The 27,292-nt window shown below is 39.9% G+C and overlaps 1 long non-coding RNA gene across 1 annotated transcript in view; it reads right to left on the reverse strand.

The window, feature by feature from the left end:
- Positions 1-3,272: 3,272 nt before the first annotated feature.
- The window catches only part of LOC111824954, a 43,763-nt gene continuing 19,743 nt past the window's right edge, over positions 3,273-27,292 (reverse strand). The window contains exon 3 of the long non-coding RNA XR_002828038.1: positions 3,273-4,141. This is a non-coding gene — a long non-coding RNA (uncharacterized LOC111824954). The remainder of the gene's footprint in view (positions 4,142-27,292) is intronic.

Below are 27,292 nucleotides of genomic sequence, written 5' to 3' on the forward strand. Positions count from 1 at the left end.
TGTTGGTGTGTTTTCATCATTAAAAATGAGGATAAGATTAGGTGAAAACATGTGAAATTGCCAATAGTCAATCACTTTTGACCTATATAAAATGTAAAGATATGATTTAATCTAACATATGTATTTTTAAGTATTATGAGGATAGGATAATTACTGTAAGAAAAAAATCTTGCACAGAGACTGGATATCAAAGTTCAAAAAATGAGCTTCTCTACTTTATTTCTAATGCTCTAAAATGTACTGATTGGGGCCTCTATTCTCAGAAGCAAGCCATAAAGTAATTAGCAGATATGCCTTCCAGTGCCCAACTTGGATCAATGGCAGGCAGCTCACCCCACACTCACCAGAAAGAGTTGTGTTGTTAGATGAAGAGTGCACCACCAGCTCACAATCCTTCTAAAACAACTAGTTGCCACTCTCCAATACCTAAAATATCAGATGTTTGTCTACACATACCTCTGGGTAAAAATAGCAACTAGGTTTACTCTCATGTCCTGCTTCTTTCAGGCATACACCTTACCCTTCCAAAATGTTCTTTTCTTCCAGCTACTTACCTGAAGTTAAATTCTTGTGTCCCAAAACAATGGATACACACTTTGAATGATTATAAAATCAATGTTTATTAGCATATAATTCATTTTCAAAATTTAAAGGAATCTACTAGTGTGTACATATTTTTTGGAACACTCTGTATGTGGCTTCTAGGGAGAGATAGAAATGAGCACCGGGCTCAAAAAAGCCATTCTGAAGCAAGCCATGAACATAAAGTTAAGGCTCTTGGCTGATGTCAGTGCAAATTAAGAGTGAGTCCCAGGTTTCTCTTATCTTGCTGGATTTGTCTGTGGTGCAATAAACTGTGTGGTTGAAAATGGCCTAGAAAAAAAAGGAGCACACTTTCTAACCTAACTAGGTTAAGCAGATGAGTCATTGAACCCAGATGATTAAGGTAAATGTACATTACAATCTTTGATAGCTTCAAATGAAAAAGCTGGAGATGAAGTTGGAGGAGGAAAAAGAAAAGAGAGGAATAGGAACAAAATTTTTTCTGGGATGTATATAACCTCTTTCCAAATTAAAGTTAAAGTGTTTAAAGGATCAGAGTTCTGTTCTATGCATCCTTTTTTTTAAATGTTATTTTATTGATGTTAGAGAGAGAGGAAGGTAAAGGGAGAGATAGAAACATCAATGATGAGATTCATTGATAGGCTGCCTCCTACTGGGGATTGAGCCCGCAACCCAGGCATGTGCCCCTGACCGGAATTGAACCTGGGGACCCTCCACTGAGCCAAACCAGCCAGGACTGTCTTATGCATCTTTAAATAATTCTCTCTCCCACACCAGGGAGAGAGGGACAGTCAATAAATAGTCAATACTCATGAATGACTGCAGAGACAGAAAAAAATAAAGGATCTATAGATTTCTATATAGTAGATGGTTGGCAGGATATACACTTTTATTAGGTGTCTCAGTTAGTGAAGACTTGCTATGGACTGAATATTTGTGCCCCTTCTTGGCCCCCCAAAAATGTATATGTTGAAACCCTAATTCCCAATGTGATGGTATTTGAAGATGAGACCTTTGGGACATGATTAGGTTATGAAAATGGAGCCCTTATAAATAGAATTAGTGTCTTTAGAGTAACCAGAGCTCTTCCTCTCTTCTCTGCCATATAAGGATACTACAATAAGATGACTATTTGTAGACCAGAAAGAGGGTCTATACCAGAACCTGACCATACTGACACCTTGGTCTTGGACTTGCAGTCTCTAAAACTGTGAGAAATGTTTCATGTTTAAGCCATCCAATCTATGGTATCTTGTTATTATAGCAGCCCAAATTGGCTAAGATAAGACTCTTTAGCCATTCAGATTTTAAAATAATATTTCCCATCTTTACAATCTGCCCCCAAATTAATGTATTATTATCAAAGCACCTGTCCATGTCAGAAATAATCCAAATGTTTAAGGAATCACATCCCATGTGGAATATTATTGCCCTGCTTTATGTTGGCTCTCACTTGTTGGGAAAATGAATCTGTCCTTCTCTGTTCATTACCAGAGCTCACAGCCAGATGGATAACCTTACAGCTCAAAAGTGAGGCTACAGTACACTTGGGGAGTTTGTAGTTAGGTATTTTCTTCCTAATGACAATCTCTAGCTTGCCTTCTAGTCCAAGCCATTTGACATTAATCTTTCAGATCCACCACCCGATAGCAAAGGGCAGAGACATTTTGTAACCAAATTGGGTGTGGTATAAGCACTACAGCTTATAAAGAACATGACAATCCTGAGATAATTGGAACTAGGTACAGGCAATATATTATGCATTCTGTTCCTTCTTCATTATTCGTGCGCACCCTCTATTGCACAGGCAATTTTGTTTTGAATTCATATGTGTATCTGATTATAAGAAGGGGTGAACTAGTTGTCATTTACTGTGAACTAAAGATACCTTTGTCTGGTCAGTTTTCCCTGTCACCTAAGTATTAAAGTTATATTCTCCTCTAAATAAAATTTTAAAACATTTCTATTAACTATAAAAACTTATGAGTATTTAAAATTTTTCTTTTCAACCTAGTCTTTCTGACCTAGTCAAATAAAATGTTAAAAAATATTAAAAGGCGGTTAACTTAAAGTAACATAAGATCTCTCTCTCTCTCTCTCTCTCTCTCTCTCTCTCTCTCTCTCTCTTTCTCACACACACACACACACACACACACACACACACACACATACACACAGTCCTTTTTTTCTCCTAAGGGCACTCAATGGCTTCTTTCCTTCATTTCACCTCACTCTTCTTACAGATAGGCCCCTACAGAACTGTTAGCCCAAATCACAGCTCAGGAGATCTTGTCAGGAGGTTCAAGAAAGCACCTTCTCTCCCAGCTGTCATCAACACACCCTTCATTCTCCCTGCTTATGTCAAATTCATTAACATATAAGTGCCCTTAGCACTTCCCGAGTCTTCCTCCTGTATTAGTTTGCCAGGGCTGCCATAAGAAAGTACCATGGTCCTAGCTGGTTTGACTCAGTGGTTAGAGGACTGAAGGGTTACAGGTTCAATTTCATTCAAAGGCCTGTACCTCGGTTGCAGGCTCGATCCTCTCATATCGATGTTTCTCTCTCTGTGTCTCTATGCCTCCCTCCACTCTCTCTAAAGATCAATGGAAAAAATATCCTCAGGTGAGAATTAACAACAAAAACAAAAAAAAAAGTACCACAAACTTGGTGACTTAAACAGCATTTATTTCCTCACATTTGGAGTCTGGAAGTCCAAGATCAAGATGTCAGCCTGGTCGGTTCCTTCTTAGGGCATCTCTTTTGCATGTTCTTCACATGGTCTTCTGTGTGTGTGCTCCAAACTTCCTCTTCTGATAAGGACACCTTGTCATATTGGATGAGGAGTGACACTAATGACCTTATTTAAGCTTAATTACCTCTTTGAAGACCTACCTCCAAATACAGTCACTTTCTGAGTTTCTGGGGATTAGGATTTTAAGATGTGAATTTATGAGTAGCACAATTCAGCCCACAATACCCCCTCATGGAAAGGAAGAGGGTAAGTGGGAAGACGAAGAATACATAACTGATTTCCTTCAGTAAACCTGAATGGGGGGGTGGGGAAAGAACTGTTTTCTCCACTGACTTGATTTAGGAGATTAAAGTAATGTTCTGGGACTTGGAACAGCACAAAAGAGAGAGGAAACAGAGTGCAGAGGATAAATGGTGATGAAAAATTTTAAATTAAATTAAAAAAAATTGACTGGAAAAGGGAATAAGGAAACTTTCTGGATGATTACACTATTTTATGTCTTAATAAATATTTGTGCTACGTAAGTGTAAAAAAATAGACATAGAAACAACCTAAGTGTTCTCTGCGCTCTGTTTCCTACTCACTAGATACTAGAAGCACTGAACCTCGGGCCCATGAACTTTCCAAGGGCTAATGAAAATGTCTGAAAGGTAAAAATTTAATGATTTTCAAATATGAAAATAAAATTGTAATCAATAAACATATAAAAGCCTATGAAACTTCACATTATGTCAACTAGTCAACTGCAACACAACCTAACTGTCATATCATTCATTCATTCACAGTGCCTCCCAAGTGCCAGTGACTGTTCCAGATGCTGGGGATCTAAAAATGAACACAGGAGACAAAATTTCCTATCACCAAGGAGTTCACATAGTGATGCATGAGAGGGAAACAGAAAGCATACATATTACGTATTAGAAATGGTGACTGTTATGGAGAAAACTAAAGCAGAGAAAGTGAATGCAGAGAGCCAGGGAAAGGGGACTTGCATTTAAATAGGTCTTTAGGAAAGGCGGAGTAAAGTTTTCAAGGAAGTCTGAGAATTCACCACCCAAAATTTGCGGGGGGAATAGTTTTAGGGGGAGGCTAAAGCAGAAGCAAAAGCACGCCATAGTGCCTGAGAACCCTCTCAGAGGCCAATGTGGCTGTATCAGAATGCATGAAGGCAGGAAGCCAAAGGACATGCAATCATTATCTCAATGAGATATCTGAAACCCTGTGTTTATTGCAGCATTATTCTCAACAGTCAAGTGGAGATGGAAGAGAACATAGGAGGATAAATGGTGATGAAAAATTTTAAATTAAATTTAAAAAAAAGAATTCACTAGAAAAGGGCATAAGGAAACTTTCTGGATGATTACACTATTTTATGTCTTAATAAATATTTGTGCTACATAAGTGTAAAAAAATAGACATAGAAACAACCTAAGGGTTCATTGGCAAATGAATGGATAAAAAATGTGAGATATATATAGGATGCACACACACACATACAACACACAAAATGGAGTATCATTCAGCCATGAAAAAGGAGAAGTAAATCTTAAAATTTGGGACCAGATAGTTGGACTTTGAGGGCATTATGCCTAATATCTAAAAAGATCTTGAAATGGCCAAAGGATGAAGAAAGGCCAGTGTAGAGAAGCAATGTCAATTGGAGTATAAGAATAAAAGGCAGTGGAGAGTTTGCTGATGCTGTAGAATAGAAGAGAATCTGAGATTTTAATAAATTGGCATAGATCTTGCACAAGTTTACAAGTCTGAGAGCAAAATGAATAAAGGTTGACTTTGCATCAATAAGTAAAATACTTTTTAGGTTAGATTATGATGGTTCATGGATTTGTGGGGTGTTCAATTATTAAATGTAATATAATCACCCCAAAATTAGTAGTTTAAAATAATAACAAAATTAATTTTGTTCATGAAACTGCAATTTGGACAGGGCTCAGCAAGAACAGTGTCAGCTGTGAAAATCCGAAGACTAAGGGCTGGAATCATTGCAGTCTTTCTTCCCCACATGTCTGATAGGGTTGATGCTGGAAGAGTCAGAGGGTTAGCACCACCGGACTTGAGTGATGTTGTGTTTATTGTACTATATTTTCCTTTGCTCAGAGCAATGGGGGGGGGGGGTCTTTTGTCATGTTAATGAGGTGATTTTTGTAAAGTACTTAAGCAAAGCAACCTTGATTAGAGGACTGGAACTTCCAGTCCAGCCCACGACTTCCAGGGAGGGGAGAGGGGCTAGAGATTGAGTTCAGTCACTATTGCTCATTTTCATTCAGTCATGCCTATGTAATAAAGCATCCATAAAAAACTGAAAGGACAGGTTTTGAGAACTCCTGGTAGTGAACACATGGAGATTCGGGGAAAGTAGAGTGTAGGGAAGCTCTTAGCTCCTTCCTATATACCTGCCCTATGCATCTCTGTCATCTGATTATTTCTGAGTTATACATCCTTTTACAATAAACCAGTAATCTAGTAAATAAAATGTTTTCTTAAGTGATGTAAGGGGGTCATTAGAACCTCCAGTTTACAGCAGGTCAGTCTGAAGCAGAGGTGACAACCTGGGCTTGTAATTAGCATCAAAGTTGGGGCAATCTTGTAGAACTGAACCCTTAACTGGTGAAATCTGATAGCATCTCTGGGTAGACACCGTTGGCATTGAGTTGAATTGTGGCACACCCAGTTGTTGTTGCAGAATTGCTGGGTGTGGAAAAAACTCCACACACTTTGGAAATGGTGATCAGAATCTTAGCTTTTATATGTCCACTGGACTCTGTACATGGTCTCTCCAGCATGGCAGTTTCAGGGTTACTGACTTCTCACACATTAGCTTGGGACTCCCATGGTGAATGTCCTGAGAGACAGAGGAAGCCTGGTAGACGCTGAATCACCATTTATGATCTAGTCTCAGAAGGCGTGCAACATAACTTCTGCTGCTTTCTATTTACTAGAAGTTAGTCACTAAAGCCAGCCTATATTCAAAGGGAAGAGGATTAGACTTCACAGGTGGGAAAAGCCCCAAATAATTTGTGTACATGCTTTAAAACCACTATACACATGTTTTACTTACAGCTCTTTAGCTACCTAGAGTGTACTTGCATAGGCCTCTGACCCTGATGCTGCCAGGCTCTCTAAGCATGGCCCCTTTCATAGGGGTGATGGCCCTGCTAAGCCTCTTTGCTGAAGAAGAGGCTGGACCATAGATAAAGTTTTGGGAGGGAAATAGAGGAAGAAGTCCTCCTATTTGTGCCCACAGATGGTAAATAGGGATAATTAAATTTTAAGAAACCATTTGCTATTATTTGTGATGATGTAGAGGTGGTCTGGCTGAGAAGATGGACAGAGAGCGTGGTTGGGTAATCAAGCAATATATAAAACTATTGACTTCTGGGCATCTTTCCCTAGATATCCAATCAATACCTTGAACTCAATATATCCAAGGCTGAACTCAACTCTATCCTTCTTCAACTCTTCCCCCTTGTATTTCCTATTTTTATTTCCCCACCCAGCACCTACTCCTATTGCTCAAATCAGAAATCTGATAACCAAGTGATATCCTCTCCATCTCTTCCACTAGCTATGTTCAATTAAGTAGAAGTCCACCTCCTAAATATGTCCCGAATTTATCTCTTCCTCTCTTTCCCTATTGCTTCTGCCTTAATTCAATCTTCAACATCTCCCATTCACAGTAACTGATTATCTTGTCTCTCCTCTTATCATTTCATCTTCCAAATGGTCAATTATTACCTTTCTAAAGCAGATTTAATAAGGACATTGTCTTGGGTAAAACAGTGTTTTCTTATTACTCTAATGGCATTACTTATAGGATGAAGATTCTAGTTTTCAGCAGGACATGAAAGGTCAGGTTTCATTTTTCATCCACATGTGCACCCAACACTCCAACCACTCCATCCTTCTTGCCTTTCTGCGAACACACTGTGTTCTCTCTTGCCTCTGTAACTTTGAGAATGGTTTTTCTTCCTGAAAAGTCCTTTACCCTGGATCATCAGCTCAAATCCTCCATTTTCAAATCCCAGCTTCAACGTCACCTCTATTGTAAAATCTTCACTCTTCATTCATAGCATCTTCTACCCACTTTTTAAAAGAATTCACACCATATCTATAATAATAAAAGGGTAACATGCTAATTAGACTGGACATCTTCCAGACATCATTCCAGATGTTCTTTCTGATGAAGCCGGGGCCAGAGGGAAGCCAGCCTGGGTTCCAAGTTCCAGGGGAAGGAAGGCCTATTCTTGCACAAATTTTCATGCATCGGGCCTCTAGTCCTATCCTATATAATAAAGAGGTAATATGCAAATTGACCATCACTCCAACACACAAGATGGCAGTTCCCATGTGGTCAAAGATGGTCACCCCCATGTGGACACAAGATGGCCATCAGGGGAGGGCAGTTGTGGGTAATCAGGCCAGCAGGGGAGGGCAGTTGGAAGGGACCAGGCCTACAAGGGAGGGCAGTTGGGGGGGACCAGGCTGGCAAAGGAGGGCAGTTGGGGGTAACCAGACTGGCAAGGGAGGGCAGTTAGGGGTGACCGGGCCAGCAGAGGAGGGCAGTTGGGGGCGACCAGGCTGGCAGGGCAGGGCAGTTTGGGGCAATCGGGCCATCAGGGGAGCAGTTAGGTGTCAATTAGGCTGGCAGGGGAGTGGTTAGGGGTGATCAGGCTGGCAGGCAGAGGTGGTTAGGGGCAATCAAGCAGGCAGGCGAGCGGTTGGGAGCCAGCAGTCCTGGATTGTGAAAGGGCTATCTGACTGCTCTTGAGGGGTTCCAGATGGACAGGGTACAGGCTGGGCTGAGGGAAAACCCCTCTCATGCATGAATTTCGTGCACTGGGTCTCTAGTCTATATATATAAAAACCTAAGCAACCAAATGCCTGAACGACCAGTCGCAGGTCGCTATGACAGGCACTGACCACCAGGGGACAGATGCTCAACACACAGGATTGGGCTCCCTCCTGTCTAGATCAGGCATGCAGAGATTGGGCCAAAATCAGCTATCCGACATCCCCCAGAATCCCAGATTGTGAGAGGGTGCAGGCCAAGCTGAGGGACCCCATCGGTGCATGAATCTGTGCACCGGGCCTCTAGTTATTTCATAATTAACAATTTCCATACCACTATACCATAAAACCTGTAAATTCCTTAAGCATAAAAATCATGACCTTGTCCATTTTGACATCTCACCTGTGATTGGCACAGAAAATACAATCAATAAATAATATGTTTTAAACTAATGAATGACTGAATTCGAATTAGTATTTTTTAAGCTTGCACAACTTTATACTTCCTTATGACTTTCACTGATCTATACCCAAATAATTAATTTTATTATGCAGTTAATGTTTATGGTGCCATTCCAGAGGGACACCCAAAAAGGGATTTAGAGCATATTTATTCCAATAATATCAATTTTCAGATAAGGAAGGCAAAGCACAGAGAAGAAGGAAAGAAACAATTTATTGATCCAGCCACATTCACATATATATCACATTTAGTGTTCATGTCAAACATATACTTCAGGTGTTGTTAATTTTCAGTCAAGAAAATATACTTCAGAGAGGTCAACTTCTTCCTCTGTCACACAATAGATAGGGCTTCTAACCCTGGCTCATTTGTTGTTCCTTCCAGTATACCCTAATATATTTTACTTGTTTTTCCTTCTCATTTATTACTAAGATATAATAATGACCTCCATTACTAAAACCACATTAAATTTTCTTATCCATTCTAGTCTATTTTTTAATGTATTAGAGGAAATATTTGAGTAAAGGTATAATATCTGCAAAGAAAGGGAACATGGGAGTGAATCACCAGAGACATGATGGTAGGGAGGAGAGGTCACAGGCCTCCTTGGAATCAAGTGTTCATGAAATCAATTTCTAATTCTACATTTGATTTGGTATCACCCTGACCAAATACATAAAAGTGAAAGAATAAGTATACCTCATCCTAGCCACTTTGGCTCAGTGGATAGAGCATCGGCCTGCAAAGTAAAGAGTCCTGGGTTTGATTCCGGTTGAGGCCACATACCTTGGTTGCAGGCTTGATCCTGCATGCGGGGCGAGTGTGGGAAGCAACCAATCGATGTGTCTCTCTTGCATTGATGTTTCTCTCTCTGTCTCTCCCCATCTCGTCCACTCTCTCTAAAAAATCAATGGGAAAATATCCTTGGGTAAGGATTAACAACAACAACAAAGAATAAGTATACCTCAGGACCTCAGGAGACTATGATGAATATGAATTGTGATTACTTTTATAGGTACCTAGCACCTCCTATAGTGGTTACATGAACTCTAGTTTCTTCATTCCTTCTTGAAGTCTTATGACATACAACCTTAAGATGTATCATATCTAATGGACTCAATAATATAGATTAAAACATATTTTCTCATTATATATATTTTTCAGAGTGATCCTCTGTGTAGGACTGCTTTTTAAAAACTAATCATGAAGAACCACGCTTTCTCAAAGAAGTTTGACCTATATCGTGATCATTTATGATAGAAGAAAGAAGAAGCAAAACAAACTATCCTTGTTGGATAATTAGATAAAACATACAAGGGCCAGATTTCAACAAGCTTAGGATATTGAAGAAATCGTAGTCTTTTGTGAAAAGAAATAAGAGAGAAATAGGATGGATGGATGGATGGATGGATGGATGGATGGATGGATGGACTGAAGGATGTAACACTAGATAATGTAAGCCATAACTAAGTGATTCTACTTAAGAAAAAGTAACTTCTCTACCTGAGACTTGCCCAGATAAGTAAGCCACATGAATTGTGTAGCAGCCATCCACCCACAAAGATTCACAGAAAAGAGAAGTGGCCAGTAACTTAGAAATTACCGGTATCAGAAAGATGCTTATCAACACTGTCAAAAAATAGCCAGTTCCTTTAATAACAGGGGGACTGCAAAGCTTCATAATTCTAGCTAACAATGGAGTCACTAAAAATGTGTAGAATTTCTCAGAGCTTATGTATTATATTTTCAAATAAGTGCCTTGTCATTTTAATCACATAATGTTACCAGGTTTGTTTTTTTCTTGTTCAAAATGAAATTTTTATTTAAGAGCTATTCAATTATAACCACTAAATGTATATGGTAGTTAAAATCAAATGTCCATATTAAAACTTGTGGCCAGTCACAACATAAACTAGAATTAGCATAAAAATTTTTACCCAGAAGCAACTTGCCATGAGAGACTGTTCTAGCAAACACCTGAATAGAATTCTTATTATTACTGTTCTGTAAAAATATTAAGCTCTCATTTATAAATGTCCTGACATATATCCAAAGGACTATGTTTCTATATCTATTTATAAATTCATGGTTTTATAATGTTGAAATAAAAATAAAGTTTGTATGCCTAACCTCATTTCTTTAAATAGGCATTCATTCTACTTATCGTTAGCTTCTAAAGTACTAAATTTATGACATAAACCTTTGTGGTGCTGCCTTCTTCAGAACTGTTAATGGATTTGCTGTTTCTTACAGAATTTTTGATGTCAATTCATAATGGATCAACACATAGAAATGTTACCAGTGTTCATTGCAGCCATCTTTCATGCTACATGCTCATGCAAGGTTAACATCTTTAAAGTGGAAGACTGAGAAAAGTATGGATAGAATCCCTCAGCTTCCTTCCTGTTAACCAAAAGGAGAAGAGATGAGCATTTATGAATACCAAGGTTTAGTCACCAGGAAAAAAAGTTTTTGTAGATCTGAACAAAGAGGCATGGCCGCTCAAACTGGAGGGTCAGATAGAGAACTGCACCTCCGTGGGCTTCTCATTGCACACTGAGGGAAGGGACCAACTTGGTATATAGAAGCCTTCTTGCTTTATTTTTCTATTTCTTGTTTTCTTTCCCTCATTTTCCTTTGCATATATTTCTCTTCTCATTTTTTTCTCTTCATCTCCTCTGTTGTTATTCTTTTTTCCCTCCTTTGTTCCCCACCCGCCCCCCACTTTTAAAATTTCACCAGCAATTTTTCTTACCTGTTAAATTGTGTTTCAGGGTACTCACAACTGTAGACCTACTTTTGCCCCACTCTGTATAAATGTGTCAAATAATAATTTTTTAAAAGCTGAGAAGTCCTGATTCCACAAATAGTGCAGAGTGAATCTTTTCCAAGTTTGAGAGCTTCATGTAATCTACACCATAATGGTTGTAGAGAAGGCACTGTAACCCCACTTAAACTGAAACATAAAGAGGGTATTTGTCCGTTGATTTATGGGCCCACAGTCCAGATCTCCAGATGCCCTTTCCTATGTTCTTTCTATTGCAAAAGGATAATACCTTCATGCATTACTTTCCAATTACCTCAGAGCATATAAAAGAATAATGGCAAAGAAAACGTGAACCAGAAGTGCAAATAGTAATCTCAGCTTTCCAGTCCAGTAGAGCCAAAGAATTTTACTGCAGGACATAGTGATCATTACCCCAGTCAGGAGGAAACTGTTGGACTGAAACAAATGAAAGAGATTGAGAAATGCTCTGGTGAAATCGGTGACATTTCACCTTATCCAAAGATTAACTCAGTGAATGGTGTAACTGAAAGAATGCGATTTAAAGACATTCCTTGCAAATACTGAAACTCAATGTTTTTCAAAGAGATTAATGTTAATAGCATGAGGGTAAAACCTGCTTGTGATTAACAGGGAAAAAAGCTTCATCTGGGAGATCCTCTTGATTAGATAGGCCATTCCATGCAAACTGCCACAATGACCATCAGAAAGGCATCCTTGAAATACACAATGAAAGGTTTTAAAAGAAATTGGTTTACCTAGAAACTAGGGAACAATACAATTTAGTCCTTGTGTAAAAAGGTGCAGCCAGAGGAAATGATGGTGTGTCTTCGAGGGGTTCCAAAAAATTGAACAAAAATGAGAAACAGACTATGTTGCTGCTTCATTCAATTTTCATCACTTCAATGGCTACTCATCCTCTTTCCTACTCCTCACAGTCATGAACAATCTGGAACCCACAACAGAAGAGAAAACAGAGTAATCACCCCAAAGACTGTACCAGTCAAGCCTGGCCTGGAATTAATTTCAGGTCAATAAGGCATGCATGGGAGGAAGTGGATATACTTCCCTAACATTCAAAATTCGCAGTCATCACTTAAAATAGAGATGATTTTATCAGCAAAATTAGAAAACACTTAATGTACATTATGGGGTTGAATGGAAGGTCAGACAAAGGCCAAAGGAAAGGAAGATAATCAAGTGAGAAAGAAAAAGCCCTGATAATGAAAATATAAGTAATATATTAAAGTTCAAAGAAATAAATATGTTGATTGTATTATAAATTTAAATGATGAATATGAAGAATATTTGTTCAAATGGAAAGATAAAATGGATGATAAAAATTTATGTGGTGTTGTTTTTTGTTTTGTTTTGAAGTTGGAATTACAGGCAGTTTCCAAATTGAAACTAGATAATGTTCCAAAGGTAATTTGAAAGGTGCTTATTTGGAGTGTAGAATATATGTTGCCATGGAAACATTGAAAACTCTAAATTAGGTTCCTTGGTTACCTGTGAATTTGATTTAAACCAAATATGTAGCAAAGTAATATTTATATTTTGAATTAGTAGAAAATAAAACTGTTGCATTAGAACAGAATTGGTTACTGAGAGATGAAAAATTAGGGAAATAATTGTATGGAACTCCTGATAAAGGGCTTCTGGGAGGTATCAAAGAATTTAGAATTTGATTGTACCAGATTATTATTTAGGTCCACTTTCACTTTCTTCTCTAGCCAACATCAGTTTCCTTAGTGATCACATCTAGTTTATTCTAAGATTTTCCAACTTTATAACTCTAGCTTAGACCTCTCTGCTCAACTGCTGTCAAGTATACTCAATGCTTTCTTGACCTTAAACTTAACATGTCCCAAACTGGATTTCTGATCCCCCTACCCCACCCCACCACCAAACCTGACCCACCCTCCATTTTCCTCATCTCAGTTAATGGCAACTTTATTCTTCCATTTCTCCCTCCTCTTTTCTCTCATTACCTAAATCCAATCCTTTAGTATATCCTCTTTATTGCCCCAGTTCTTCCCTATCAGAAGCAGCATTAATTGACTGTGAAGCTGGAAAGATATGCAAGAGGTAGATAATGACAGGACTTATAAGTCAGGTTAAAAGGTGGACTTTATCTTCAAAGTCATGAAGTTCCATAGTTGCAGTTTCAGCAGGTTTGAGTTGCAGGGAAAGCATTGTTAACTGCTGGAGATAGAGACCAGACAGAATACTTTGGGCTGTTTTTTTTCTTTCCATTAAAAAAAAAACACGTGTCTCTGTGATGGATGATAAGAGTAAGTAAGAACAGAGCATTTGTGAAATAAGTATTTATTCTTTCAGGTATTCAAGTTATTTGTTTTTTCAATTTACTCAGCTAATATATGAACTCTTACTCTGTGCCTGCTGGCATTGTTCTAGCAGGGTAAGGCATTGTTTGCAATACCTTTGCATTACAGCCAGAATTGTACTTTCATTTCTCATTTTCTCTAGTTCATGACACCATGACCTCTTAGCTATATTACTGCAACTTACTCCTAACTGGTCACCCTGCCTTACTCTTACCCTCAAAAGTCCCTATCAGCACAGCAGCCAGAAAGGTCATGTGAAATCATTAGTTAGCTCATGTCTCTCCTCCACTCAGAAACGACTCCCATCTCACTCATAGTAAAGTCAAAAGTTTACATTGCTCTGTGCCCCATCCCCAACCCCTTGGAGTTCATCTTCTACTCTGCTTCCCATGCTCACGTAACTCCAGCCTTACTGGCCTATTCCTCTTCCTTGAGCACTCAGTTCTGATGCTCCCTTAGAGTCTAACCCCGCTGTTCCCACTGCCTGAATGTTCGCTACATAACCACACAAGGAACCCGCACCTCACCCCTACTGGGTCTTTGCTGAGAGGTCTTCCATGGCCATCATATCTTTTTAAAAAACTCCCACCTCCCCTGCCACTCTTTGCATGTCCCATATCTCTTCTCTTCTCTCTCTCTCTTTCTCTCTCTCTCTCTCTTCCTCTTGCTTTCTTAACTACTATTACCATTTAACAGATTATACATTTTACTTATTTGCTCATTGTCTATCTCTCCCATTCTAGAATGTAAGCTCCATGAGGGAAATGACTTTGTCCCGGTACCTAGAACGATGCCAGCAGGCATAGAGTAGGCGTTCATATATTTATTGGATAAATTGGAAAAAAAAACACACACACACAAATAACTTAGATACCTGAAAAAATAAATATTTATTTCGCAAGTGCTCTGTTCTTACTTACTCTTATCCATCACAAAGATACATTTATTTATTTATATATATAAATGGAAAGAAGAAAAAAAAAGCATTCTCTTTGGTCTCTTTAGCTCCAGCAGTTAACAATGCTTTCCCTGAAACTCAAACCTGCTGAAACTGCAACTATGGAACTTCATGATGTTGAAGATAAAGTCCACCTTTTAACCTGACTTATAAGTCCTGTCATTGTCTACCTCTTGCATATCTTTCCAGCTTCACAGTCAATTAATGCTGCTTCTGATAGGGAAGAACTGGGGCAACAAAGAGATTTCGAATCAGGGATGACTCCTTTGATCAATGGCTGATGCTGCTGGATCCGGGGAGCATGGTCACTGTGAGAGTTGGCCACCTGCTACTCTTTTGCATGAGATGGTCCCTAAGTTGTCATGCATCACTCACAGAGTGCCTATGCCTTGTAAGGTTACAGCGCAGTTGCTTATCTACACCTTTTACCTTGAATTAAATGTTATAGAAAACCGCTCTACAAAAATATTTTTCAAGTGAAGCTGTTCTACTTAATGTAATGGGGCTTTGAGGGGTCGAGGTCCAGCCCTGAGCACTCAGCTCCCTTATGGCGGGCATGGCCCCTGAGGCCCCTGTGAGCAGCTACTGCCATTGAGGTTCCAAGACAGAGACTCTCAGACAGCCTGACAGTGCACCCACACAAGAAAAGAAAGCCTTTCAAAACAGCCACTTTATTGGTTATTTACAAAGATTGCCTAAGAAACTGAAATGCACTTTGCTGTCCTCTCCTCCTCTGTTTAGTGTGTGACAAATAGCAACATTTCCAAATGGCAGGAAACAACAGAACGAGAAATATGTCAGCGTGTGCGTCTGCATGGTGCAGGAGACGGAACATTAGGCGGGTTTTCGCCCGATGGCTGGCTCCCGGAGGAGTAATTAGAATTTGGCGCACTTCTTACTGGCCTTACCTCAGCTTCTCTGCCCCGGATTCTGAGAAAAGGTTTGTTGTTTCAGTTTGAAAATTGCATTTTAGACCAACTCTTCAGAGTGCACGTAGGGACAAATGGTTTGAGTGTTTAGCAAGCGTAGTTTGTATTCACATCCTGTCTCTGTCCATGGCAGGTTTATTTTTCAGAAGCCTAATAAAAAGAGATATTAAAAATTGAAAGTGGAGTTTTTGCTGCCAGAAGATGTGATTTTTATTTTTAGAGGCGCTCGTGGTTCTTTGTCATGCCATTTGAGAATGGGTAAGATTATTTTCAAATTGAGAAATAAAACCCTATCCAATTTTGAAGACTCAATTTGAGCCAAACAAAATCAACCTGAAGTATGAGAAGGGCTATTGCCAATGCAAATCTAATAATATCTCTGCCTTGCAATGAAACACATATATACGTCCATGAATAAGTCTATTTTTTAACATTCAACACTGTTCTCCCCACCCCCCACTGCCTTACAACAAAAAAACAGCTCCCAGGGGTCCAGGAAATCTATTAGAAAGAACTGGTTAGGCATTCTTGACTTCAACTTACTAGTATGACTTTGGAAGAACTAAGAAAAATGAGCAGTTATTTATAGGATACTGTTATATCTAGCTTATTTCAAGACAGAACAAATTGCAGTAATGGTTTCGAATAATCCTTCAATGAATCTGGAACTACTAAAGGATAAATGTCTACCTATAGCTATATCGCATTGCACCCCTCTCTCATACACACAAACAGCTACAATGTATGCATGCCGCCTGTGGGAACCACGTCAGAGAAGCCTAGTAGTCAAGGCCAATTAAAGCACAGAGGCCTTGTTGTCAATACACCGGACTGTCCAAGGCCACTCCGCACCTAGGCTAAGATACCATACACAGATCTCACGGTACGCTGTGCCCTTCTGTAACCCAAATGATTGATGTCACTGTTGGCAACTAGCCTTCTTTATCTCTGGAGTAATATATAGGTTACTGACCAGCTAGTGTAAGAAGCAGAGAGCAGCTGGGCAGAAGGAGTGTGAAGAAGACGAAGCTAGAGAGATGGAGTTGAGAGCTGGTACTGCTACGATGTAAGGCTAAGAGCTCATAGAGAGCTCAGATAGAGCTACCATGTTAACCAGCCAGTGTGCTGGGCAGGGGAGACAGGAGAAGCTGCTGAGCCAGAGAGCTTAGGTACCGCTGCGATGTGAGGCAGTGAGTCTAGGGGGCAGCGTGCGGCTGCTCAGATAAGAGCTATGGGTAGAGAGACTAATGCTGCTTTTGTGGGAAAAATGTATCTGTTCACCAGCCGGTATCCACTGCCGGCCTGTATGGACTTTGCTGTGAAGGACTGCTTTGCCTGTATAGGACTGTTGTGCCACTGGCTTCTGCAATAAAGACTCACTCTTATACACCCACAAGTTTTCATGGGTTCTCCATCTAAGACCCAGCGTCCTAAGAGGTCCGGCCCCAGGCAGATGGGCTAGGACCCAACACCTGTAACTAGTGAGCAGAGGATAAAGGAGGAACTTGGGCTAAGTTCCCAACAGTGAGTACAGCACGCAGGGTTGGAGAAGGGAACTGCCCTGGCGTAATCGGGAAGAATTTAGAACACATGGACTCAGAGCAACTCAGTAGTTCTGAGCAGTGCTCCTGCTGGCTCTGACATCACCACACACACATACATCAGACACACAACACACACATACAAACACATTATACACACATACACACCACACACACCAAGAGACACCACACATATGTATACCACATGCACCCCACACACACATTATATACACATACCCCACTCACATGCACACACACCCACTAACATACACAAGTCACATGTTAATATATACTACAAGCATATCATATACAAATGGAGACACATACACCATACATTCCACACACCTATAACACACACAATGCACATGAACACATAACACTTGCAAACACACACCAAGTACATACATACACACTAAGTATAAATTCACCATGCACATACATGCAAATATATCAAATGCAAATACATCAAATGCAAATACATACCCTAAGTGCAAATATACACACACATCACAAATATACACACTAACACACATATGCACACCCACAATACACATAGGCAGATTCCCACACTACTTACCAGGGGTGGAATATCCCAAAGCTCTTTTTTTTTTCTACCCCACCACTACATTTCACATTTTGAAAGCCTTTTCTCATTAACCTACATAATTTTATCCTGTAGGTCAGGCTACTAATCTACTCCTAACAAGTTGACTGAGTACGGTAGGGAACCATGCAGTTTCAGAGTGATCTGAAAAATGAACCCAGAGCCATCTTGATTATGGAATTTAAGGCCCATTCTAGAGCCTTAAGTTGCAGACAGGTTAAGTTCCTGTAAAAAACACACCTTTCCAAGACTGTTCTGAAATGTGGATGGAACTCAACAAGACAATCACGACTTTCTCCTGGTGGCATGTACAAGAGAAAGACAAAAGAAAATCTGAGAGAAAAATGCACAGAAAGAGAAGAAGGAAGGAAAACAGAGAAGGAGAGGGAAAGAGAATGTAAAAGAAGATTCATTTCAACTCAAAAGAATTGCAAGGGAAACATAAGACCCCGCATATCTATGAACCCTGAAATGATGGTTTCAGGAAGCTGGATGTGGACAAGGTCAGATACCTTGCTAACACATTTAGCAAAACCTCCTTCTTTCTCCTGTTCTACTTATCCAGCCCAGAGTGACACAGCCTCAAAAATCAGGCCTCTGAGGGGAGGAACTGAGAGGCTGTTTTCTAGATGCTGTAGAACAAGCATGTCAAACTCTCGGCCCGTGGCCGCATGTGGCCCACAACGAATATTTTTTGCGGCCCAGCCAACATAACGGTATGTAAGAAACATTTTAATAAAAATTTTGTAACTTAATTTTTACAATATCCTGTTATACATAATTATTAATAATGAACTACAATGTTCGCTAATGACTGATTACTATAATCGTGTTGCATTCATTTCCCTTATGCGCCTTATGCACGGGCGCACCATTTCTCTCCACTAATACTAGCAGCGAATATTCTAGCAGCCGATGGCCACATCATTAGTCTTGGACTGACTTGTTTGGTGTGCACAACAGGAAATATTTCACTTTCGGAGATCAAGAAAAATAGGTTTATTTGTGTTACGCTTATTAATTGGTGTAGTTACTCAGTGTCTGGTAAGTTAATGTTCAGGAAAAAATATTAATTTTATTAAAATGTCCTATTATTTTATGTTAACGATTACTCATTTATTTCAGCCCTTTGTATTCAGCATGTCTCTATCGAAATAAACCTACAAAAATTGAAGCTATGTTTCTATAAAAATTGTTTTTTGGCGGCCAACATAAACTTAAACCTTGTTTATTTGGCCCGTGTTAGCCTTTGAGTTTGACATGTTTGCTGTAGAAGAAAGATAGGTAATAGTGCAACAGAGGCCATAGTGCAACACCATCTCCTTCTCCTTTGTCCAACACAAAAGTTTCCACTTCTCCCACAGGTCTCAGACATACAGAAGGTGAGCTGGGTGACAAGGGTCCCATCTCCCAGAAGCACTACCCTCTCAGTGGGATTTTGTGATCTGAGCGCCTTTTCCAGCTCTGCAGATCATTTGACCTTTACTAGCAAATGCTTTCATAGCCTAGAAGAAAACTTGTTTTCCGTTCCAAAATAGTGAGTACTCTTCATAAATTCATTTTCCACATTCTTGTGTAAATAAGGTGAGCCTGTGATGATAGTTCTATGTTTATGCATTTTCCAGGAGCCAGGAAAAAAATACCATAGGGGAAACACTATTTATAAATGATGAAAATGCATGCGCACGCGCACATGCAGAGATGCAGAGAGCAGACTCAGCCCTGTGGTCATGGCGTCCTGTCAATGAACAAGAACTGAAAGCCAGGAAGGTGAACTCACCTTCAGAACTGATAAGAGTCATTGTTTAGCTTTCCTTTATTCTTTGTTTTGATCTAAGGCTGCCTCTCCTATCACTTTCTCCCTTGACACAGTCTCTCATTGTCAACATAGAGGCTAAAGAAAATTGTTCTTTCCACATAAGAGCAATATTCTCCCCTCCTTTTGTCTTTTTTAGGAAATTAGTAGCTCATGTTCCATGAGCTGGAGTGTTTTACCTTATCTTTTTCCTAGAAGAGAAGGGGGAATTTCAAAGCCATAATTTAGAATTATTCTGTCCACTTTATCCTAAATGGATTCTGTTCTCATTGAAATTTTTATCTCTAGACCTTACTGAAGATTATATTCAGACTCACCTACAGGCCCACAATTGTGCTCTCTTAGGAGCTGAGCTCTTTAGAAACATAATGAAATGTGACAGGCTTTTGAATTGGGCTCTAGAAACTGTGTCTTTTATGGCCAAGTGGATTCCTTGCCATTTTAGAAGCCAGTCTCTACATTGTTTTATAGAAGGACCTGAGAAACTCAGGGTTTTCTAAACAGACGATACTTTCACATTGTTCCAGGACAGACTTACGGAGATTTGTTGCTTCTTAAAATATTTATTTGAAACTTGAGGTCTAAAACTAACAACCAGTCATCAGATGGAAGCTTCCATTTAGCCCTTTATCATACAAGTACCAAGGGTGATGATGAAGACTAACGCTGCAGGCTGTGACAGCTTTTTACTGTGCAATTCAGTTTCAAGAAAATTTACATGGCCAAAAGCTGGGTGACATTCTTCCAGTATGTACCAGTTCCCCCAACAAGTTTGTTTTATTTGTCCTTTTTTTTTTTTTTTTTTGTCTTTTGTTAATCCTCATCCCAGGATATTTTTTCCACTGATTTTCAGAGAGAGCAAAAGGGAGGGAGGGAGGGGGACAGAGAGAGATAAATATCAATATGAGAGAGATACATCAATTAGTTGCCTCCCACACGAGTGACTGGGTCCAGGGATCAAATCTGAAACCTAGGTTTGTGCCCTTGACCCGGATTCGAACACACGACCTTTTGGTCTATGGGCCATGCTCTAACCACTGAGAAACACCAGCCAGGGCCCAGTCAAGTCTTTCATGACTGGCATCTCTTTGGATTTGTTGGAACCTATGCTATGCCACTGCTTAAATAGATTACCATCTAGTCCAATTCCTTATTTTAAAAATAAGTCAGATCTCAATGAAGATTATGTTATGTCATTTGAATTCCACTTTAATACCCTTTCGCTAACTTATGTGGTCATCCTATATAATAAAGAGGTAATATACAAATTGACCATCACGCCCTTGCACAAGATGGCTGCCCCCATGTGGTCAAAGATGGCCACCACAAGATGGCCAGCAGGGGAGGGCAGTTGGGGGTGACCAGGCCTGCAGAAGAGGGCAGTTAGGGGTGACCAGGCCTTCAGGGGAGGGCAGTTGGGGGCAACCAGGATAGCAGGGGAGGGCAGTTGCAGGGGTACCAGGCCTGCAGGGGAAGGCAGTTAGGGGCAACCAGGCCGGCAGGGGAGGGCAGTTGGGGGCAATCGGGCTGTCAGGGGAGCAGTTAGATGTCAATCAGGCTGGCAAGGGAGTGGTTAGGGGTGATCAGGCTGGCAGGCAGAAGTGGTTAGGGGCAATCAGGCAGACAGGCAGGCGAGCCATTGGGAGCCAGCAGTCCCAGATTGTGAGAGGGATGTCCGACTACTGGTTTAGGCCCTATCCCACAGGGCTCCCAGATTGGAGAGGGTGCAGGCTAGGCTGAGGGACAACCCCCTCCCCAAGTGCACAAATTTTGGTGCACTGGGCCTCTAGTCTATATATAATAATGAACCGTATTCTAACAATACTTCACTGTTTTGATAACTGAAAGCAGCCTTCCAGTTCAGTATACAAGCTCAATTATTCTACAGCATTTAATAGTTTTCTAAAAATACATAGATAGTTACAGCTTAGTACGCACACATATCTCTTCTCCGACCATAACATGATAAAAACAAAGCTCAGAAGGGTTCATCCAGGAGCAGTAGAAAGAAAATGAAATTTTCCAGGTTCTCTGGATTCTAGTCCTGATTATCACCAATAATTTTGTGACTTTGGGCAAGTCTAAAAGATAGGTGCTTAATTTGAGATTCTCAGTTGAGTGGTTAGACTAGGTGATGATTGAGATACCTTTCAACACTGAGATTCTTTTATTTCCTAATCTGTTTACCAGAAATTAGTATAATATACTCTTCTGACTGACCCTTTCAAGAATCACAGATGGCCACAGCAGAGTTTACCTACAAAGTAGCTCTGATTTCTGGTAAGCCATGTAGCAAAGGCTGTTAGCCATCCACTAATGTCCACTTGCTACTTCTTTCTGGTATTAAAATACCCCACCCAGATTTTCACAGGGTTTAAGACAATTCCTGGCCTCTTTTGCAACTAGGCTCTGTGACTAAGCTCTGACTAATGACATGTGAGCCAGAAATGGTGTGTATAATTTCCAGGTTTCACCCTTAACTAGGAGGGATGTGCCCCCCACTTCCTCTTTGCCCTGTTTCATTGTCTGGAGAGAGTGGTTATAACTAACCCATGTTGGATACAGAGACGGAAGCTGTATGTTAAATATACCAGGGTTAATACACCAGCCCTGCATTGCCTACTTCCAGAGAGGCAGATAATTGAAAAGTAAATTCTCACTGCACTGTGAGTATCTTTGTTTTAATAGCCACCAGTGAATGCTGTCATGGAATAAAATGAAGAATCCTAGTATTACTGGAGAAAGTAGAGGGGCAGATTTTCCCAATGCTCGTGGGAGTGGGGTTCTTGGGAAACCACTGAAATAAGCATTTTCAGAAGCCCCCACAGGAGAATGAGATGTGGTAGAAGACTTTATACGGGTGGAGTTATAGTTCCCAGGTTGCAAAGTCCCTTACCCCTACCCCAGTCCTGAAGAAGGTGCAGCTGGGGTTCCAGTAGAGCCAAAAGCAGGGCCAGGGTCCAGAGCTTCCATTCCATGTTGCAACCAGGGCCAGTCCAGCATCAGACTAATTAAAGTTCACTGTGTGGAGCCCATATGGCTGAGAGCCACATGGGCAAATGCAGGGGAATGCACCCTCTGCAACAGGAGTCAGGTGCAAACAGCAAGCAAGAGAGCCGAGAGGAACTCCCTTTGTCTAGTTTAAATACTCAGGCTCCGCGTTCTTGCAGTGGCCACAACTATTCTGGCCACTGATCGCTTCCATGTGTGACTGACAGATAAGCATCTTTCCACATCACTCAGACCTTACTGGGCACATGTCTGTTGTCCAGTCCCTTCCCCCGTCCATCAGTGGGAAACAGAGAGTGTTAAATTACAGCTTTCTAGCAAAGCTGTACAAATAGCATGCCTATGTTATTAGTCTTCCCTATACTCCTTTACTGTTAAATCATAACCGGTTATTATAATGATATCACTAGCAGGATGCTTCAGCTTTGGATCCCATGCCATAATAACCTAGCTTATACATTATGGTTCCATTTACAAAAGTTAAAAATTAAACATAGTTGTAATTATAAACTAAGACATCTCAAGTTTCATAGTTTATAAGACCTGTTGATTACTAAGGCCGATGATGTTTTAATATAACATTTCCTATGAGATAATGATAAAAGGAATCTTTATCCTTAACATATTATATGGTAGTCAATATACTTTTCAAAATTCCAAGTTCAATAAATAGTCTCACACTACAGAAACATAGTATAAACATACTATAAAATATAAACACTACTGCCATCAGGAATGAAGTAATCAGTATTGGGTTGGGTTATAATAGCCACCAAACTGTCTTTAGAAAAATTTTTCTTCAAATAAAAGATGATTGTGAATCCTGAAATCTCAGGAACCCAAGGACTAGATGTCACTAACCTTTCTGCTAGTGTACTAGAAGATTATTTACAAAATTTTCCCTTTACTGGTCATTTACTGCCACATCTCGACTTCAACACTGGGCTAATTCATAAATCATTGTGTCTGTATGTAAAACCAAGGACTGATATTGAACCAGCAACTACCTTGAGAATAAAAAACAAGCCACAATTCAGTCACAGTAATAGTGCCAGATACTGCAGACTGGTTCTCTCAACACCCCTTCAAATCTCCTTCTAGCATTTCTTCTTGTAGAATAAAGGTTGGAAAGTTAGAACTCACATTTCGCAGAGGGTTCTGCATGGGACCCAGTTTCTTCTAAGACCACTCACATTCTATAAACTACCTGATACCTTATATTCAATCTCTTTCTCTTTACACTGGCTAATCTCCATCTATTTCTGCAACTAAGAATTCTGACTGCTACAGTGATATTTAATTATCTGCCTCTTTAAGGAGTGAAGATATGAGGAGCTTCATAAAAAAATATATTTTTTGGCTACCTTCTTATCATTGGAATTTTTAACATTAATTATTTTGTTAAGGGAAAGAGAAGGAGGCACCAGTCTGGAGGCTAGGGCTTGGGAGCTGTGAGTGCTAATCAGAAGTGTTAAACAGCTACCTTCTTATTCCAGACTGACTCAACAATCCATCTGCGAAGATAAGTAGTCATTTTCACACTGGTCTCAATGTGAACGTCAATGCTGGGAGACTACTGAGTGCAACTGAGCTTAAGGTGGGTATTTTGATCATGTATTAAACTTCTAGAGGTTAAAGGATTAAGCAACAGGGGCCACAGTCATTGGAAACCCTGTTGATAGAGGAATTGTTAAACCTGCTTCATGTAGGTTTATGGTTCTCAGCGTGTGGTCCCAAAACAAGAATATCAGCATCACCTGGAAACTTCTTGAAAAATACAAATTTTTGCACATGTACTCACATGCCAGACCTACTGAATCAGAAACTCAGGGTCAGCCCCAGCATCTGTTTTAGAAAAACCACCAGGCAATTCTGATAGTAGCTCAGGTTTGAGGACCACTGCTGTAGGTTGTTCACCCCAGTTGAGGTTAAATGGAGTTTAAGTTAGGGCAAGAAAAGACAATTGAAAAAAACAGGTCTTTGATTTAAAAGGAAGTGCATGTTAGAAGTAGAATGTAAATCTTTTCCCATATAAAATGGAAAAAGCATTAGTAAAAAGAGCATTGTCCTGAGAATCTAAATCATTAGATTTGAATTTTTAACAAATAATTAAGTAACTTTGAACTAATCACTTAATTTGGGGGGGATTCCATTCTCTCGTTTGTAAAATGAAGAAATGGGATAACATGTTCTCCAAAAGTCACAATTCTGTTTTCTATCAGTTCTGGACAAACTTAACACTATTATCCTTGTTAGCATCATATTGTTTCCTGAGTATCATGTTCTTTCTGGGTAAACCCAGAAACCTAATTTTCCAACATTCTGTTTTTCTACTCAGGAGCAGTAACTGGAAGAAAATTACTAAAAGATACATGTCGTTCTCTACCCCAAGTGAAAAGTCCAGGAGTACACTCCAGCTTAATTCAAAACAGGTAAAATCCCCTGGATAGCTGAAAGGCCAATGTAATATTTAAAATGTATTGGGAATTTACCAATATACTAAAAATATGTGCAAATTACTTATATGTGTCTTGTATATTATTGATGATTTTTTATCACATATGAAATTTGAATATTAATCCTGGACACTGTGTGTTAATTAAATCTACATCCAAAATTGAAGAATTGACACTCACTGGCATTTAGCCAAGACTCAGGCAGGTAGTGATTATACTTGGGAAAACCACAAAACGACACCTCTTAACAATCTAGAAACATTGAGAGGAGATTGTCTACTTTGTGAATGTGGGAACTAGAGAGGAAAAAAGTCATCTGTGTAATGAAATTTATATGCGTGAAGGAAAGGAGGGATGGGCTTACCTATGCAGCAACAGAGGCCAAGAACTAATTGGTTAATATATTTGCTAAAGATGACAATGCAAACACATCACAAGGCTATAAAGCAATAAATTAATATAGAATGCCAGAAGGAAGTACAGCAAAAATGTGTCCCTTAAGGCTGAGACTATATCTTTCTTCCTACCATCTATCTTGGCAGATAGGAGGTACTTAGTAGATATTTGAGATTGAATGAATGAATAAAGATTGTGAATGAGAATATTTTAATTTGTACATAATCACAAAAAATCCACAAAATTTAGCTGTGTGTTTCAAGCAGAAACAAGTTGTTTTATTTTTAATGACCCTAAAACATAGTATCTTCTTTCAAAGTTTTGCAAGGCAAAGGGAGTGGGAATGAATATTCATGCAATCTTTATTATGTTGAACCTTATGAAAGTATAAAGCAGGGGTCCTCAAACTACGGCCCGCAGGCCACATGCAAATACAAATATTGTATTTGTTCCCGTTTTGTTTTTTTACTTCAAAATAAGATACGTGCAGTGTGCATAGGAATTTGTTCATAGTTTTTTTTTTTAAACTATAGTCCGGCCCTCCAACGGTCTGAGGGACAGTGAACTGTCCCCCTGTTTAAAAAGTTTGAGGACCCCTGGTATAGAGATTCACTGGTTTTGGCCTAGAAAAATGTCAAATTCAAATGGTCTGACCTAATTATTATTATTATTATCATTATTTTGTCTAGCAGACATTATCCACATTTAAAACACGGACTAGCACTATCTTTGTAAACACTGAGTCACAAAGAGTTAATCCTGGCATTTGAAGATATAGAGCCAGTATATGTTATGAAGACTTGTGACTGCCCATTATCTATAGGAATTATTTTAGAGTATAAAACTTCTTATTAAAAAATTAGAGGCCCGGTGCATGAAATTCCTGCACAGGGGGTTGAGAGGGGGTTCCTCAGCCCGGCCTGCACCCTTTCCAATCCGGGACCCCTTGGGGAATGTCCGAAACCAGCAGTTGGACATCCCTCTCGCAATCCGGGACCACTAGCTCCTAACCGCTCACCTGCCTGCCTGCCTGATCACCCCTAACTGCTCTGCCTGCCTGCCTGATCACCCCTAACCACCTCTGCCTCAGCCCCCGCAACCGTGGATTTGTCTGGAAAGACGTCCGGAAGATGTCCAGTCTATCCGGTCTAATTAGCACATTACCCGTTTATTAGTATAGATAAATTAAACAGTGTTGTTCCAGAGCTATTAGAAGAAAACATTAGAAAAGAGTCTTAAAATAAGTTTTAAAATTAGATAGTGGTCATGGTTGCACAACTCAGTAAATGTACTAAAAAACACTAAATTGTACACTTTAAAAAGGTGAATTTTATAATGTATCTATTATCCTATATAATAGAAGGCTAACATGCAAATTGTCCCCTCAGGAGTTTGACCAACTGGGTGTTCAACCGCTTGCTGTGACGTGCGCTGACCACCAGGGGGCATCATGGAATGCAGGAAGGCCCCGGCCTGGAAGGAAGGCTCTGGCCAGCAACCGGCAGCGGGGGGAAGGAAGGCCCCAATCAGCCCTGATCGCCGGCCAGGCCTAGGGACCCTACTTGTGCATGAATTTCGTGCACCAGGCCTCTAGTATCCCAATAAAGATGCTTTTAAAACTAGAAAAGACTAGAGCTACAGAGAGTGAAAATACAAGTGCACTATGTGGATCATTCTGAAGCTCAGAGGAGGAGGAGGAGGAGGCGGAGGAAGAGGAGGGGTGCATTACTGCCAAACCTCAGACATCTGCCTGATTGCTAGCCAACCTTCACAGTACCATCTTTGAGAAGATTGCATGTTGCAGCTCACGCCCTTGCCAAGTCATGAAAGTAAATATACATGCAGTATTAATAGCCTCTGGTATT

Source organism: Myotis lucifugus, unplaced genomic scaffold, assembly GCF_000147115.1.
Source record: "Myotis lucifugus unplaced genomic scaffold, Myoluc2.0 scaffold_9, whole genome shotgun sequence".
Classification (NCBI taxonomy): Eukaryota; Metazoa; Chordata; class Mammalia; order Chiroptera; family Vespertilionidae; genus Myotis; species Myotis lucifugus.